At 41.1% G+C, this 18,067-nt stretch overlaps 1 pseudogene; it reads right to left on the bottom strand.

The window, feature by feature from the left end:
* Positions 1 to 1,600: 1,600 nt before the first annotated feature.
* Positions 1,601 to 16,030, bottom strand: LOC129841160 (zinc finger and BTB domain-containing protein 5-like; annotated as a pseudogene).
* Between the last annotated feature and the right edge of the window lie 2,037 nt (positions 16,031 to 18,067).

Below are 18,067 nucleotides of genomic sequence, written 5' to 3'. Positions count from 1 at the left end.
ATCAACGTCTTAATATCTTGGACCATAAACCACCCATCCCGGTTTCGGGATAATTGTCATCAGCAACGCTGAATAGCATAGCGCCACAGTCAAATAATATTACTAGAAAATATTAATATTCATGAAATCACAAGTGCAATATTGCAAAACACAGCTTAGCCTTTTGTTAATCCACCTGTCTCAGATTTTGAAATTATGCTTTACAGCGAAAGCAATACAAGCGTTTGTGTAAGTTTTTCGATCGCTCGACAAAACATTAAGTACACTTAGCATCAGGTAACTTGGTCACGAAAATCAGAAAAGCAATCAAATTAATCGTTTACCTTTGATGATCTTCAGGTGTTTTCACTCACGAGACTCCCAGTTAGACAACAAATGTTCCTTTTGTTCCATAAAGATATTTTTATATCCAAATACCTCCGTTTGTTTGGCGCATTATGCTCAGAAATCCACAGGAAAAAGCGGTCACGACAACGCAGACAAAAATTCCAGATAATATCCATAATGTCCACAGAAACATGTCAAACATTTTTTATAATCAATCCTCAGGTTGTTTTTCAAATATCTATTCGATAATATATCAACCGGGAGTGTTGGTTTTTCAATAGGACAGGGAGTAACAATGTCCGCCTTTCTCTGTTGCGCACAACTCACTCTGAGAGCCCCCACCTATCCACTTACGCAATGTGATCGTTCTCGCTCATTTTAAAAAATAAAAGCCTGAAACTATGTCTAAAGGCTGTTGACACCTTAGGGAAGCCATAGAAAAAGGAATCTGGTTGATATCCCTTTAAATGGGTGATAGGGATGCATAAGAACAGAGAGGTTTCAAAAACAGAGGCACTTCCTGATTGGATTTTCCTCAGGTTTTAGCCTGAAATATCAGTTCTGTTAAACTCAGACAAAATGTTGACAGTTTTGGAAACTTTAGAGTGTTTTCTATCCTAATCTGACAATTATATGCATATTCTAGTTTCGGGGGCTGAGAAATAGGCAGTTTCAAATGGGTACGTTTTTTTAGCCAAAAACAAAAATACTGCCCCCTACACTTAAGAGGTTTTAACAGTTCCATTAGATTTATCAAAGCACAGCCAGTCAATTTATAAACTTAATCTTCCCTGGAAAAAAAGTGTATAGACAATATTTCCCCATGCTACTAGCATAGCATTTGGTTCGGTACAGCAGGGGCTAATGCGTGTTTAGAGTTTGCTGTGTGTAGTTGGCTGGCTGGCAAGCAAGCAAAGGATAAGTAACATTAGCCTAGTTATCCTCCATAACTAGCTAACGTTATATTATTGACTTGACAGTTAGCTGGGTTTTGCCTATTTAACAAATCTTTCTTTGAAGTTATTTTTGCCCTTTTATAAATTATTATTTATTGAAGTTCTTGTCATCATTGAACCTCTGCTTGCTAGCAATAATTTGTTTAGCATAGCAACGTGGAATGAATAGAATGGGTCAAAACATCCCAAAATAATTAACCAACCAACCTGTTTGGTTAGCAACTTCATAACTAACAACAGGCTTTTGCCGGAACTACATCGTCTGGTGGAATGATGAAATTAAACAAATTTACTTTATGCATTTTTATTTACTCAAATTTACACATAATGAAAACATGTCAGCAAACATTTTATAAATGCAATAAGGCCCTCAAACACGAGGATTATCGTGTGCCCTTAGTCGGGAGTTAGCACATGGTAATTGTTCTCATGCTTTATTGCTTAATTATACAACGGGTGGGTCTAATCCTGGATGCTGATTGGTTAAACCCGCGTTCCAGCCCGTGTCTATTTCACAAGATACCACCAGCTTAGGCTATGATGTTGAAATGCCTATTTACTGTTCCATCTCACTGCACAATCCACTGTCTCATCAGCCCAGCCAGGCAATTTTATAAGCATCTAGACATTATCTCCCCTTTCTTTTAGACTAGCATTTGGCAGAGATTTGTATAAACCTTGCTGTCTGTCTCTCCGACCTTTGCAACATCCTTTCAATTTTAAAATTCAATCTCCATTTGAGGATTAACACATCAGGATGGACAGACAGCTTTTACAGCCAGTCGAAATTATGAATTACAAATCATTTTTATGCAGCTACTTTCATGTAGCCAGTTTGCCGTCTTTACAGCTTCAGTTTGAAGTGATGGTGTTAGCTGTGTTGGCTAGTTCCTCTGAAAAGTGTCTTGAAGAGAGATCACATTTTCTATGCTAGGCCAAAATCGTGCATCATTAGCTCATTGTTATGGATGTATCCATAAATGTCACTAGAAAACAGCTGAAACAAATGCAAATGTAGCTACTTTGCTGTTGTTTGACGTGACTGTGTTAGCCGTAGTTAGCTAGCTAGCAAGCAAGAGATAAGAAAGTTGCCAGACAGTATGGCATAAGAACATTTAGAACAAACGACTGGGTCGTGTACATAGATATAGAACAAAAAAGATTGCCAGAGACGCGGCTCAGTCAATCTAACCTATTTAGAATGAACGACCAGACGGATTGGGTAGCAACGCTAGATTTAAGTCGGGACTATAGCCCGTGAAAGGAAGACATAGTATGAATAAATTCATCAATAACGTTTAATGAAAATATGGCAATCATTATTTGAATATGTTCGTAACCCGTTGTATAAAAGTGATAATACCTTCAAAGCTGGTGTTTGGAGGATAATTGGCACGACGACAACACCCTGCCAACATATTCTTCAAACACCAGCTTTGAGGGCATTATCACTTTTATACAACGGGTTACCAACATATTCAAATGATTGACATATTATCATTAAACGTTATTTTGATTAATTTATTCATACTATTTCATCATTCCACGGGCTATAGTTCCGACACAAATCTAGTGTTACTACCGAATCCGGCTGGTCGTTCATTCTATCCGTTATGTTGCCAGAGACACAACTCTCTTATCAAATCGCTAACAGTGACAGAAGATTCAGTAACAGAATGACTGCAATTGAATAGGCCACAATAGGAAATCATAGTAGTCTCAAAACAGTTACAGTAAAGAAAAGTATAGTTCAGTACAATATAATGTAATATACTCTACTGGACTTTTCTTTACTGTACTCTTCTGAACTATACTGTGCTGTGACGTCCAAACCTGTGAAACATAATGTAGATGTCTATGATTGGTACAGATTTGGTCCGGTCTTGACCAACCAAATTTGTCTTGTTTGGGGGTAGAGCTTATTAGAATAATACTCAAACATGCAAAGGAGGATTACATTTTTCTACCTTTGTGTACCTATTCAGAATACATCACCATGAAGAGAATTACACTCATAATTATGCATACATTTCTGTATAGTACAGATCACGATGTAATTATCTTACTGTCATTCTGTTACTGGGTGTTAATTCACTTCACTTATTTTAGTTCAATTACCTAAATAGTTTTTTTCCAAACTCAAGGTGCCACGTCATAGCGGCGGAGACCTCATTCTTTCTGTAGACATATTTTAATCTTAATTTGGAGTAGATATTTAAGAGTTTTTGGAAAACGTGGTAACAAACTGTCATTCTTTTACCAAACTTTGCATCTGCCCTGTTCCTCAAGTAAATGTGTTTCAGTAAAATTTTTAGGCAATTGTTAAAAGTAGACTTCTGCATATAGGTGTATGGGTTGTTAAACTTGGCAATCAATGGTTTTTGCTTGGCATACATTTTAAAGTGAAAAGGTGCATCTCAGCCTCCAGTATTTATGCTGCAATAGTTTGTGTCGGGGGTCTAGGTTCAGTCTGTATATCTGGAGTATTTCTCCTGTCTTATCCGGTGTCCTGTGTGAATTTAAGTATGCTTCCTCTAATTCTCTCTCCCTCTCCCCTCCAGGAGGACCTGAAACCTGGGACAGCCCTGCTGTGCTGCTGCTCCAGTTTCAACGGTTCTGTCTGCGGCTATGGAACCCTGACCTGTTCACCGGACGTGCTACCTTGTCCCGGACCTGCTATTTTCGACTCTCTCTATCGCACCTGCTGTCTATAACTCTGAATGCTCGGCTATGAAAATTTACTCCTGAGGTGATGACCTGTTGCCCCCTCTACAACCACTGTGATGATTATTATTTGACCCTGCTGGTCATCTATGAACATTAGAACATCATGGCCATGTACTGTTATAATCTCAACCCGGCACAGCCAGAAGAGGACCCCTCAGAGCCAGGTTTCTTCCTAGGTTCCTGCCTTTCTAGGGAGTGTTTCCTAGCCACTGTGCTTCAACATCTCCATTGCCAGCCATTTGGGGTTTTAGGCTGGGTTTCTGTATAAGCACTTTGTGACATCGGCTGATGTAAAAAGGGCTTTATAAATACATTTGATTGATTATCAGCGTCACTCTGTTACCATGGAATTGCACACTACATACATTTTCACTACTTCATGTCAAGTAAATGTGAATTAAGGCACTATCATTATCTCACTATAAAACACCAGTATCAAACAGGACAAAGTTGACACTTCATCGGTGAAGCATTTTCTACAGACACCATCACCATATAATCTACTCTGCCTCATCATACTCATTCTTTCCTCAGTTCACCTCATCCAGTTCCCTACTACATCCAAAACCAACAGAATTAACTACAAACTAACTAGTACTAATACATGTCACCATACTCTATTCATGGGCCGTGTGCATTTCCTGTTGGTGTATCCTGAGGTAGCTCCTCTCTGAGAACCTCTTCCTGCAGTGCGTACAGGCAAACGGCCTCTCCCCCTTTTGGAACTTCAGATGCATCTTCAGCTGGTGCTGTTGGGAGAACTTATTCTCACACTGGGGCAGCTGTAGGGTTTCTCCCCTGTGTGGACCCTCTGGTGCCTCTTCAGGTTGGACGAGTGTGAAAAACTGGCCTGGCACAAGTGGCAGCCGAAAGGTTTCTCCCCTGTGTGGACCCTCTGGTGCCTCTTCAGGTTGGACGAGTGTGAGAAACTGGCCCGGCACAGGTGGCAGCCAAACGGTTTCTCCCCCATGTGCAACCTCTGGTGGATTGCCACCTGTTGGGGGAAACTAAAGGCTTTCCCACAGAATGAACACGGGAAGCGCTTCTCTTTGGCGCCGCCACCTTTACTGATGCCGTCTCCAATACGGTCAATTGTCAATGGGCTTGTGTAGCCATTTACTGTTGAGGCACTGGCACTGTCTGAGATCTGGTTTATTAGAGGAGTGTGAGGAGGATGAAGGCCAGGCAGTGTCTGTGTTGTTGCAGGGTCCATGTTCCAGTTGATAGATCCTATAGAAGGCAGGCTGAAGGCAGCACCTGTTAGGGGGTTAACCTGAGGTGCCATCAGTATCTCTGAATCACAACTATAGGAGCAGGACGGAGCATCGATAGCCAAGTCTGTGTCTGTTCTCTCCTGCCGCATACGGACACCTCCTCGTCCCTGCGGACCAAATCTATGCTTCGTCCTGGTCGCAGCCAATCTGTTGTCATGGAGGTTAAATCCAGATGTTATTTTGTGTTCGACGGTCCGTTTCCGAATGTGGTTAACAGTCTTGTTCGCCAGTCCAGAGTTGAGGACGCTGTCCCATCCACTGACCTCCACTATGTCACTTCTGGTCCTTGCCTGCTCATTGATGTCATCACCTGGGACATTGGCTGCACTGGTCTGGGAATCCAAGATGGCCACCAAGTCTCCTTTGTTAGCCTCCAGCCAACCACCTGCAGGAAGAGGTTACAAAATAGAGTTTAAAAAATATGGCAAAGAAAACTCTACATATGGAGTTATATGGACAAAATAATAGCCATGTGCATCACTATTCCCATTGAAGATCTATTACTGTATGTAGGCTATGTGTATTTCTCCCTTACTTTGCTCCCCCATCTTTAGTCCACTCAGCAGGTCAATGCTCTCTGGTCCGTCTTCTATTGTCTCCTCTTTGACCAGCAGCAGATCAGGCTTCCCATCCTCCATGTCTACTGACTGCAATAGTAAAGGTTGGCTTTAGTTGGCACTATTTGGGTTGGACGTGTATCATTGAAAGTCACGTATGCAGACGACACTTATGCATTTGTTATTTGGATCCCCATCAGCTTTTGCAGAAGCAGCAGCTACTCTTCCTGGGGTCCACAAAAAACACAAAGGACGACAAGTAACAAAACACTTATACAGTGATAGACAAGGACAGTCACACAAATGTAAAATTCGATATACAAACAATACAACAACAAAAATGGTGTGTGTTAGTGTGTCTGTATGTGTGTCGCCACTGTCCAAGCCAGTCAATGAGATGCTTGAGTAATTGGAGGTGGGAGTAACATGCAATCATGGCTCAGTATAATACTGCGCATTGCCGTGAATTCGTTTTGCACTTGGACTGAAGAGACCCGTGGTGGCATGTCTTGTGGGGTATGTATGGGTGTGTGAGCTGAATGTTATTTGATTATGCAATCTGGAATTTCCATCACAGTAATACTTCGGATGAAAACTAGAATAGAAGCAGTTCATCTCTCGTCAACTCTTTAGGGCTCCCGAGTGGCGCAGCGGTCTAAGGCATTGCATCTCAGTGCTAGAGGCGTCACTACAGACCCTGGTCCGATCCCGGGAGTCCCATAGGGGCGGCGCACAATTGGCCCATTGTCATCTGGGTTGGGAGGGTTTGGCCGTCATTGTAAATAAGAATTTGTTCTTAACTGACTTGTGTCGTTAAAACACATTTAAAAATTAAAACCCTCAACCATGAAAGACTGGCATGCATGTTGTCGACGTTAGTTCTGTATGTGCAGTTAAGGGCGAGGCGTGCTGCTCTGTTTTGAGCCAGCTGCAGCTTTGCTAGGTCTTTCTTTGCTGCACTTGACCATATTACCAGACAGTAATCAGGATGGACCAAGACCAGACCCTTAATTAACAGTTGATTTTACAGTACAGTTGATTTGTGTCAAAAACACAACAGACATACCCATCCCCACAACAACTCTGTCATTATGACTTGACCATAAGAGTGTCCGGAAGTAATTTAGCCATTCATTGTAGTCATTGCGATCTGTAGAGTTGCTATTTACGCAAGTTTTCTTGTGTCAATAAACTTGTGACATTCCTGGATTACTCATTATACTAATAGTCAGATTTAATCAAGAAATGCAATAGTCAGTTGAAAAAAGGTTAAGGGTACAGGACAGTAAATATCTGGCTGTGTTGGCAAAATCACTACATATCCCATCGAGCCGAGCAGGGGGAGGCTTCCCGTTGTCAGTTCCAAGACCAGTCAGAAATGTCCAGCTAACCCTACACCAATGATGCCGGTGGATCTCAAAACTGAACTTGGATCCACGTTAAGTAGCAATGATATCCTTTACCACCGTCGTCTTATGACAGACATCTCAAACCAGATATGACTATTCAACAAAACAATACATAATTTAAGTTTTCCCCCAGCTAATTTCTTAGTTACATGATTGTATCACTAGCAAATGAGTTTTGAAGTTGAGGGTGCAGTATTTATGAAGTTTGGCATAGTTCAGCTAGCCAGCTAGTTTAGCCCACTGAGGTATAAGAACGGTTTAGCCCAGGGATAACGAGCTCGGGCCTAGTGCACCATATGGGCCCACATGCACACTAGGCTAATTAAGGAGACAGATTGTAGTTTGTATGCTCTGATTAGTCATTGAAATGATTGGCAATATCGAAAGGTTTTGTTATCAATGACCCATCAAAATGAATCGATGGAGAAGAATTGGGATTTCTGCCCATGATATCATTTAAGGTACTCATGTCTTTTTTCTATTGCGTTTTATGTCATTTATCTTTGTTTGGTAAGTTATGTAAAAAAAAAAAAAAATCTACATTTACAGTATGCCAATCAGCCTGACTTTTTTTGCCAACTCTTTTGCATAATTTATTTGAACTAGTGTTGTCACGATACCAACATTTTACAAACGATACAATACCAGGCCAAGTATCACGATACCAAATAGTATCGCAATACCATGGTGGGGGGAAAAAAAAAAAAAAAGTGACATTCTGTGCTAAGCCACATCCGACGCTTATTAACATTTTTCAAAAATATCTCCAAAAACATGTCATTGAAATTCATACTTCAATACAACACATTGAACTTAACCTCAGTGTATAATAGAGTACTGCATAGAATGGCTGATTTGTTCATATTTTCAAAGGCCTACCTGTGATTTAGCTGGAGGAATGGGAGGAAGGAATATACTGTACATACCAAGGAATAGACGCGCAGGAAGAGCGGACAGAGAGAAAGAAGCAGGTGAGTGAGGGCTGGTAGGGGATGAGGCTGGCTGATGTGATATGCCCATGAATGTGAAGTGGACATTATTGGACCTGCTTATACAAGACACTCTGTGTGCAATAATAGTGTTTCACATGATTTTTTTAATGACTGTCATCTCTGTACCCCACACATTCAATTATCTGTAAGGTCCCTCAGTCGAGCAGTGAATTTCAAACACATATTCAACCACAAAGACCAGGGAGGTATTCCAATGCCTCGCAAAGAAGGGCACCTGTTGATAGATGGGTAATAAAATAAAAAATAAAAAACATTGAATATCCCTTTGAGCAGGGTGAAGTTATTAATTACACTTTGGATGGTGTATCAATACACCCAGTCACTACAAGATACAGGTGTTCTTCCTAACTGTCCTTGAACCTTGGGAACTTGAACACTATCAGCCTGAAACTGTCACCTGGGCTGGTTACAGGTTTTCCAGAACTGTGGGCGTGCTCCACATCAATCTTCTTCTGATCCATCTGCAGATTTTCAGTGATCATATTCTCACTTTGTGTACACTCTGGTATGCCATCCACAACAATGTTATTCCTACTGGATTGCCCCTCTAGATCGTCTGTTTTCCCAGTCCTCTGTAATAGTGATTCACAAACACTTCTGATGTCATCTCGAGTGGACTTAGTTTGTCGTCATCTTGCTGCAAATCTCTTCCATGACATTCACCTCTCCCTGGTCAGATCGTCCATTCTTTTGTTAGTGGAGTCCACCAGTATTAGGACAAAGCTCTTGAAGCCATTTTTCTGTTCTTGTAACAATTGATTGTAGACATATTTTTGTTGATTTACACTGTTTACAACCTTCTTTGACTTTGGGCGACATAATAGTAGCAACGTAGGCTAACGCTGGTAACTTACTCCACGCAATTCCAGCCAACATGGCCGATGGAAACAGCAACAAACAGAAGGGATTTAAACAGCCACAAGTTCAGGACTATCCGAGGTCCCAGCCACAAGGGCTAACTGCGTTGCAGGCTGTGTTCATGTCAAAGAAACCTGGCTAGCTTGATAGCTAACAGCAGCTTCTCAGACTTTAGGGTTTGGCAGTGTCCCGGGACAGATAGTAGCGGCCCCCAGCAACTGAGCTAACCACGTCGCAGGATTCAAATTAAAGAGGTAGGCTGGTAAAAAAAAAAAAAAAGGAAAGGAAAATGGAAAACTTTTTCACAAACTTAAAAAAATAAAAAATTTGCGCTCTCTCGTTCCGCATGCGTTGCGCTCTGATAACGTCACTCTGCAAGCACTCAGGGGTGTGCCATTGCCACAACTGTTGACCAGGCTGTTAGAGCTGCAATCTGACCTTGATGCCTACAGAGAGACCTGGTTGATTTAAAATGTGTAATTAATTGTGGGCAAGACTAAATACATGTTCACTAATTCTCACTATTTTTTTCAGATGGACTACATTTCATTGGGTTCCCGCCTATAAATATCTGGGCATTTGGATTGACAAAGATTGAAAGTTATAGATGAGCTAGTTAAAAAGATAAGATTGAAAGTGGGATTTAAAAAAAAATAAAATAGATCCTTTCCTTTCCCTAAATAGCAGAACGCAGATTGTACAGCCAACTTTCCTGACAGTTCTTCACTTTGGTGCCACCATTTACAAGATTGCAGCAGCCACTAGTTTTAAACCTTCAGATGCTGTCTACTGTAGCTCCATTCGTTTTATCACAGGTGACAGTTTTAATATACACCTCTGCATCCTGTATCAAATTGGCTGGTCCTCATTAAAGTCTCATGGATCACTTCATTACTCGTTTTTGTTTACAAAGCTCAACTACACAAACTTCCAACTCAACTAACTTTGTTGTTAAAGTATAAAAACATGAGATAACCAACCCTGTGAATGGGTTTGAGTAACTCTTGAGGTTCCTTTGGTCTCCACCGAACTAGGTAAATCCACTTTTTGTTTTAATGCAACTCTTTGCTTGAACCAACTACAAAATATATTACAATTGGATGATCTGGTGCCGCTCTGTCTACATAGCTTTATTCAGCTGATCCTAGCTATCCTGTTCTGAGGGGCTTTGTGGATATGAGCCATGACATAAACTTGCAGATAGTAGTTTACAGTGGGCTCACCTCAGTGAGACTGTGTGTGGTCCTGTGCTGCTCAGCTGGTTCCTCTGTGGGTTCAGGAGGAGGTGTAGTCTGGTTGTCCTCCATGACCATGGTCTCCTCAGGGTTTCCCAGACCCTCCTCACACCCCTCCTCCTTCAACAGCAACACCTCTGGACCCTCCTCCTCCTGGAAGAGACAGGTGATACAGATTACACAGACATACACTCCCTCAAGTACGTACACACAGATAAAACACACTTTCAACATGGAGTGTTTACCCATCCCCACTACGTTTGAGTCCTATACTGTAGTTACAGAATTACTTAATTATTGTTAAAACCATCATAGTGGACATAAATATGTTGTGGGTAAAAACAAGTCAGCTATAAGTCAAAAGTATCCAACAGACAAACCTGACTGAACTATTTTGATGTGTACAGTAGGTGTTAGTGTGTGGGTATGTGTAGGTATATTTAGTAAGTGTATATTGGTTATAAAGCACTGTAATGTGTATGCAGAATAGAGTGAGATCAGATGTGATGTATACTAAAGAGTCTCAATGAAAGTCTGCATGAAAAGTCCCATTTTGTGTTTATTAAAACACACAAGTTTTAAATACACCATATGAAAACCACACATACACGTCTCAACTAGAAATCTGCATGATAAACTCCATTCATTTTCTCATTAAAAGTGTCTTGGGAAAGAAATTAAGTAGCTGAATGGAAGTAATGAAATAGGCATTTGTGAACACAGTACAAACACAATATATAACATACTTTTTAGGCTTATATATGCCTAGGGCTGGGCAATATGGCTTAAAAATCAGCTCGGATTTTTCTAACTTTTGTTTCATTGATCTCAATTTTCTAAAGTTCTCTCTAAATAAGCTTTGTTGCACAATTAAAGGTCTATACAATTAATTTCAAACAGTAAATAAATAAATTAAATCAGGGCTTATAAAATGATACCTACTGTAGGCTAAATACATGCCTTCCACAACCATAAGACCCACTAATAATGTAATTATTTTATCAAAATAGTTTAAACTGCTTTTTTGTTGTTGCAATAATCACTGATCTAGCTTTCAAGCCTATGAGAATGCCATTTTTGTTAAACATTTTACCAGAACCATCCACATTCACTAATAATGACTAGCCTCTTGTAGCAGGCATTATAGAATCAAATCAAAAGTATTTATATAGCCCTTCTTACGTCAGCTGATATCTCAAAGTGCTGTACAGAAACCCAGCCTAAAACCCCAAACAGCAAGCAATGCAGGTGTAGAAGCACAGTGGCTAGGAAAAACTCCCTAGAAAGGCCAAAACATAGGAAGAAACCTAGAGAGGAACCAGGCTATGAGGAGTGGCCAGTCCTCTTTTGGCTGTGCCGGGTGGAGATAACAGAACATGGCCAAGATGTTCAAATGTTCATAAATGACCAGCATGGTCAAATAATAATAATCACAGTAGTTGTCGAGGGTGCAGCAAGTCAGCACCTCAGGAGAAAATGTCAGTTGGCTTTTCATAGCCAATCATTAAGAGTATCTCTACCGCTCCTGCTGTCTCTAGAGAGTTGAAAACAGCAGGTCTGGGACAGGTAGCACGTCCGGTGAACAGGTCAGGGTTCCATAGCCGCAGGCAGAACAGTTGAAACTGGAGCAGCAGCACAGCCATAGAAAATGAACACAGGTCTCCTAAACAATCTCTCAAGCCCACGTGCTAGTGAGTAGCCAGCTAATATTTAGATTTAAAGTCTAGCCAACTTCAAATCAAAGTTTATTGGTTAACTTGGATCTAGTTGCTTGCTACCAAGGTTGACCTGTTGTGATTGCACCCTCCTGTCCATCTCCAACTGTTTGAACAACATAGCCTGTTCACTTTGTTTAGATGTTGAAATCAAGTTACCTACCTAGATAAGAAGATGCTTATTTCTCAGAATGAGAACAAGTTGCCAATTCCTTTTTTTAATGCTCATTGCACATTTATAAAACACACTGTGGCTAAAATACTGCTAACGGTACGTGGTAACACAATGCCGAGCACGGGACAGAACTGAGCATTAATTTTCCACAATCATGTTCATTGATACTCTCGTTTTAGTAGGATCTGCTCTGTTCTACAATTTTGAGAAATAAAATGGGTATCTTCAAAAAGGTTACGTTATCTATCATCGTTGTTGTGAGTGGCAGGGGGATGGGCTTGGTGTCTGTGTGCGAGTGGGAAGGTGCACAGTGCACACAGCAATAAGGAGCGAAGGACACGATACCAAAAAGATAGTGCCTTCAGAAAGTATTCACACCGCTTGACTTTTTCCACAATTTTTTTTGTGTTACAGCCTTAATGTTAAGACTGTGTGTTACTGGCCTACACACAATACCCCATAATGTTAAAGTGAAATAGTTTTTAGAAATGTTTAGAAATGTATTAAAAATGAATAGCTGAAATGTCTTGAGTCAATAAGTATTCAACCCCTTTGTTATGGCAAGCCTAAATAAGTTCAGGAGTAAAAATGTGCTAAACAAGACATTTTGTAAATTTGATATTTGCAAAAATTTCTAAAAACACGTTTTCACTTTTTCATTATGGTGTGTAGATGGTCGAGATTTATTATTATTTTAATTCAGGCTGTAACAAAATGTGGAATAAGTCAATGGGTATGAATACTTTCTGAAGGGACTGTAGAACGCAAAAAATATCTAGAAATAAAAACTAAATTCTTGCGATACATGCATTTGAAACATTGCGTTAAAACATGAATTTGAATCACCCAGCCCTATATATGCCTTATATATCACACAATGTCTGGATGCCATATTCTACCCTGAAATCTGTAACTCTCGTCATTCCAAATGCGTCTGTGGATATTTTTCGTGCCGACAACAATGACAATTCATCTTTGTCTTCAATGCAGGGTTTGATACAACCGTCAGAAGCTATTGAGTGGAATGGTTGCTTTCTATGTTATAGAGTGGAATGTTTTTTCTGCTGGTGTATCCTGAGGTAGCTCCTCTCGGAGAACCTCTTCCCGCAGTGAGTACAGGCGAATGGCCTCTCTCCCGTGTGGACCTTCAGGTGCATCTTCAGCTGGCGTAAGAATCTCTTCTGACAACGGGGTCAGCTGTATTATTTCTCCCCTGTGTGGACCCTCTGGTGTCTCTTCAGGTGACCAGCCTGAGCGAAGGCCATGGGACACTGGGTACAGCTGAAGGGTTTCTCCCCCGTGTGTACTCTCTGGTGCCTCTTCAGGTCACCAGCTTGAGCGAAGGCCATGGGACACTGGGTACAGCTGAAGGGTTTCACCCCTGTGTGGACCCTCTGGTGAATCTCCACCTTCTGGGGGCAGCTGAAGCCTTTGTTACAGAACATGCAGAGGAACCGTTTCTCTTTACTTTTGCCTGATGTTGCTCCCCCACCCCGAGCCTGGGCTCTAGGTTTGTCATTTGAGTTCAATCTCTTATCGAAAAGGACGAGGCGGTGTGGATCAGTAGGCCCCATCGATCTGGACACTGGGTTGCGATCCCTGAACGTGTGTAAAGGGGAGAGGGTCGCGACATTTGGATTTGTCTCTAAGCTTTCCCTGTAATCTAAGAAATCTCTGCCCTGTGTGAGTCCATCTCCTAGGTGACTATCTGAATTCCATGTGGGAGGAACGTCGCCCTCCACTTTCACAGTCACTTCATCTACGCCCAGACACTCGCCTTTCTCATCTAGGCAACCTTCAGAGTATGCACTACTACTGTACCGGTTCCAGTCCCCTCTAGACAGATCAGTCTGTGTCGCTAAACCCAAGGGAATGTTGCTAGGGTCCATCTCTGTAGCGTAAGAACAAGACGGATCATCACCTCCAGTGTCTAACGAGTCACCATCACCATGGGAATGAACAGTCCTCTGGCTCTGGTGAAATACAGGTAAATACTCTGAGTCAGGAGGACAGCCCAGTCTCTCTGGGTCTGATCTGTGGTCAGATCCTCTGTGTAATTGCATTTGTGTTACAGTTAAAGTCTCGGTGTCTGTCTCTGACTTGAGGACGTCGATCGGCGTTCCACTGACCTCCGTGATGCTGTGTCGGGTCCTGGGCTGCGCAGTGGTGGGGTTTCCTGTGGCTACAGGGGGCGCTCCAGCCGCTCCATTCTGGATGTCTCTGCTGTGCCATGGGTCCTCCTTTCCTTCAGACCTCTCCTTCTTAACCCCAGGACCTGCAGCTTCTGTAGACTGACACCAGAAGAGGGGAGGTTAAAAACGGTACATGAGTTAAGTTGGATAACAATGTCGTAAGGAAGTCTCACAAGCTTCCCTATGGCAGATACATGAGGATGTACATGTAAGCAAGTGAGTAGATGAAGGTAGCCTTTCTGAAATAAACTGGTCACATATGATGCACTGTAATTTAATGTAACACTATTACACTAACCTCTATCACAATAACGTTCTGGGTTGAGGTTCCACTCCCCTCATCAACAGTGATTGGTTGGTCATCTCTGCATGTATTGTGTCTGGCTGGCTTCACAAAGCTCTTGTGGCCTCCAGTGAGATGTCTTTCACCTGAGAGAGTGATTGGGGGAAAAGAAGAGGTTTAGGTACCGTCAATGGTCAACAGTATATAGTACACTATTGACACAGTCGTCTAGAATTGGCAAGGATGTAAGGTATCACTTCTTGATATAATATTTATTGATCAGTGTATTATATTCCATGCATAACATTGTTTTCATTGAGTATATAGAAAACGCACTAAATCAAGAATCTGTTTAGAATATGATATGTCTTTGCACAAGATAGCTTACTAATCAGGGGAATTATTTCACACCATCCAACAACTGACCAAGACCCAATTCTGGATAATACATCTGAACACAGAGCGGAATGGGGCGACAGTCACTGAGCAATTTATGAACTGCGACAGTCAATGAGCTATATATTAACAGCGACAGTCAATGAGCTATATATGAACAGCGACAGTCAATGGACTATATATGAACAGCGACAGTCAATCGACTATATATGAACATGAAGCTGCTCAGCTTCGGCCTTCTGCAAAATGTACCTCTTGCCATTCTTCTGTGTCGGTCGAGGATCTTGACACTACTGGGACTAGCAACGGCGCGCTCCCGTGCCATCTTCAGTTCCAGTAGCTGTAGTTTCCTTTGCAATGACCTGTTTTCTTTCTGGCTTTGAGTTATTTCCAAACGAAACACTGCATAGTCGTCGTCTACGAGTTTACAGATCTCTACCACAGCTGCGTTCGCTAGCACCTCCATGATGGATGCTATTTGTGTGTGAAAAACCATACAGTTAGCCATTGTTAGCTAGCGTAACGTTACTTAGCAACTAGTTAGCGTTACATAGATAACATCCATCAACCAAGTCCTGTCTTCAACGCAAATTAAACACTAGACGGGGTACGTATGTGATGCTGTGCAGTTAAATTAGTCATATTTTGAGTTCCATGATGTTAATAAACGGATTCATAACAGCAATAAAACCTCTAACGTGGAAATTGTTCATTGTCACTGTTCACTTCCGTTTACTTCTTCTTCTCTGGTATAGTGCCAGTCGATTTGAAATAGAACGTTGTGGGCACCGCCCGCCTGTGGTGAAAACAACCTGTGGTTACCTAATTGTCTCACAGCAAAAACTTGACATTTTTCACACGGAATGTTGTTGTCTGCTTGTTTTAGTACATTACAAAACTAAATTTAAGAAAATGACGACATGTCTAAAGATTACCATGCCAGCTCCCAAGCATTCTCATTATTTAGAAAAACGTAATATTGTTCTTCACTTAAGCCCCTCTTCTTGAAGGCGCTAATGTTAGCCACGGTAGTGCTAGCTAGTTACCAACCTTAACATTAAACTAGCCAAGACCAACAACACACTATAAAGCTACAAGTAGTGTGTGGAGTTACAAACGGACTATCCAAAAACGATTTAAATGTCTTACCTGTGAATACATTTTTTCCACACACATAACTAATTCCCTTAATTTTGTCAAATACTTTTTGGCACACATCAGAGTCAAATATTTCTATAGAACAAACTTCACACTGTGGCGCTCCATCAAATTAATTTAACATAAATTATGTAGCCTACGGTTGAAAGAGTAGTAGCCTATGTGGTTTTTCTGTTACCTATACAGTAGCATGGATACCAAATGTATTACTATGTCATGAGAAAGACACTTTTAAATCGTCATTTAAATCATTAACCAGGAGAGAGTGCAGGAGAAAGTCAATTAAAAAGGCACGGGGCAGACAGCTTTGGAACGGCTACGGCATCATGAAAAAGTGCACAACCATTGGTGCTGAAAGTAATTCATTTCAATAATTGTCTTCATTTTAATTCGACTTCACCAACTACAAGAGGGCTTTGTTGTTGCCCATTTCTTCCTATTCCAAAAAATAAGTGGTGGGCCAACCTGTATGAAATACACAATTATGCTATCCATAGATTTGTCAGTATAGCCAAATCCTCCAATACTCCTTAATAAATACCTGTCACGAGAATTTTCAATCCCAATGATAATAACTGACAATCAATAGCTCTGACCAATCCCCAAGATCTGTAAGACCATGGGTTTAATAATTAGTCAAAGACTCAGCTTATGCAAAAAGATAGTACAGTTTATTCAAAGAACGTTCTAAAGTCCATTATACAAAGACATCCATTTTATAGCTGCGCACATACTTCCACACAAACAGTAGAAATCCTACGCACATACATACGAACAGTAGGTGAGTTGTATCCACTGTTTATCACTACCAAGCTGGCAGTTCCATTCCCCCGAGATTAGAGAAACCTTGAGAAGTATTCCCTATGCTATCATAAGTTCCTTAGAGGCCTAGCCAGGTTGGTCCAAATACAGTTTTAATTGTTCTTCTGTATTTTCCTAGGCACCCACATCCAAGTTCAAATCCTAAGCTACGCCTTGCTCAGACAGTCTGTTTTTCCACTATACAGATACATTGTTTAACCTAATTCCGACTAAAACTACACACATCAGATTATAATTTTATGATTCTAATCAATTTCATACAGTTATAAGGTTTCACAGTGGAATTATTTTATCATTATCTTTCAACATATACATTATTTTATCAATACCTCTGTGTATTATTATTTTTATTTAACCTTTATTTAACTAGGCAAGTCAGTTAATTATGAACAAATTCTTATTTACAATGATGCCTATCAAAAGGCAAAAGGCCTCCTGTGGTGATGGGAATGGGATTAAAATAAATATATGACACAACACACATCACGACAAGAGAGACTCCACAACACTACATAAAGAGAGACATATGACAACATAGCATGGCAGCAACACATGAAAACACAGCATGGTAGCAACAGAACATGGCAGAAGCACAACATGGCAGCAGCACAAAACATGGTACAAACATTAATGGGCACAGACAACAGCACAAAGGGAAATTTCTGAAATGATTTTGAATGCATTGGAAGGGCATAGCAGATTGCCGTGGTCAAGGCCATGATAATGGTGCAAATATGTCAGGGAAAGTGAAGGGAGTTCAAGCACACCTACTATAAAACCATCCACTGGCCACATACTCACCTTGTGCCTCCCATACTCTTAATCTTGTGGGTGTATATGCAGCTCAGTCGTGCCCAGAGGTATCAACCTTTTTTGGCTGCGTGAATCGTCTTTACAATCTGTTCAGGGCCAGCCCAGAGCGATGGGCCATTCTCACGGAAAAGACTGTCTGCTGTTGTCGCGGAAATAT

The sequence above is a fragment of the Salvelinus fontinalis genome, chromosome 42, assembly GCF_029448725.1.
Source record: "Salvelinus fontinalis isolate EN_2023a chromosome 42, ASM2944872v1, whole genome shotgun sequence".
In the NCBI taxonomy this organism is placed as follows: domain Eukaryota; kingdom Metazoa; phylum Chordata; class Actinopteri; order Salmoniformes; family Salmonidae; genus Salvelinus; species Salvelinus fontinalis.
This window is presented reverse-complemented; position numbering and strand designations above follow the sequence as displayed.